Consider the following 1348-nt stretch of genomic DNA (forward strand, 5'->3'; position numbering starts at 1 on the left):
GGCGTCATCCAGTCGTACTAACCTAGGGCGTCTTAGTCAGCAAGAAAAGGAAGCACTTTGGTCAACAAGCGCTAGCCAATGTCACCAAAGTACCTGGTACCCAAGAAGTACCATAACCACAACCGCGCCTTCTTCGCCTCTACCTCAGCCTCAGCCTCAGCCTCAGCCTTAGGGCTCGCCAACGGCTCCGGAACAAAGCAGGTCACCCTCACCTTGAAGTGGTCCCTCATGTAAGAGTTCGACATCAAGAAAGGGGTAATGTTAATTGGTTCAGGCAAAACATTACCGATCTAGACCATGATCAAGGAAGAAGACACTCATTCCGGTGTCTCCGGAAACTGAACCGGCGTCTCGCCATAGGGAAGAGCCGACACCATGGCAAAATCCTCTACGGTGATGCCGATCTCCTGAAACTGCATGTGGAACGACGACGTCGTGTCCCAGTAGCGATCCAATATGGCACGGATCAAACACAGGTTCGACCTAATCGAAGTCCCATGAATCTCGCGCCAAGCAGTAACCAGTGGACCCATGGCCGACCTCTTTATCAACGCCTAAGAATGTCTTCATGGTAGCAATCTCCCGAAACTGAAAATCAAACAAGGTAAGAACACCTATTCAGGTCTTAAACGGCAGAAATGACGAAAGCTAAAAAAAGCAGCAAACTCACCAGGCCCTCGTGTGCACGTTAGGATATATGAGTGTCGAGCCGCAACAACAACTGGCTGCCGTCAAAACCCGTAGCCCAAGCAGGCGCCGCCCGCAAGTTCAGCCCCCGCGGAGCCTGAAACCGCCTAGCCTCACAGTCACGGACAAAAGTGTCTACCTCTATCTCCACTCTCCGCCTCTTTGGACCGCGAGACTGCAAGGGATGACGAGGACCCCTCTCAACAACCCGTACGAGACCCGAGGATCTCTCCTCCTGGTAGTGACCCTCCTCCCGGAAGTGCCAGCCGTAGACTCCGCCCGAGTCCTTCTAACACCAAAAACCACACCAGGCTCCTCCCGAGCCTCTAAGACTCCCTCAGCTATAGCAGCCTCGGCAACAGGCTCCTCCTCGGAAACGTCCTCCACCACTACCTCCAGCACACTCCCCGAGGTACTGACCAACACGGACCCAGCTTGAGACTCCGAGGTCCTCAAGACATCCTACTCCAAGGCCTCGGCCTCGGACCCCGCGAGCCTAGCAGCCCCCGAACACCCACGTGAAACAAAAACAATGTCAGTCGAAATTTCGGCATTACGACGGCAAAAAACGGACAAAATCCCAAAAACAAAAACCACATGCAAATACAAAACAAAAGCAAACAATAGCAAGGGCAAACCTGCCCAACCCCATCCAGCACAA

This window comes from Silene latifolia, chromosome X (assembly GCF_048544455.1).
Source record: "Silene latifolia isolate original U9 population chromosome X, ASM4854445v1, whole genome shotgun sequence".
Classification (NCBI taxonomy): domain Eukaryota; kingdom Viridiplantae; phylum Streptophyta; class Magnoliopsida; order Caryophyllales; family Caryophyllaceae; genus Silene; species Silene latifolia.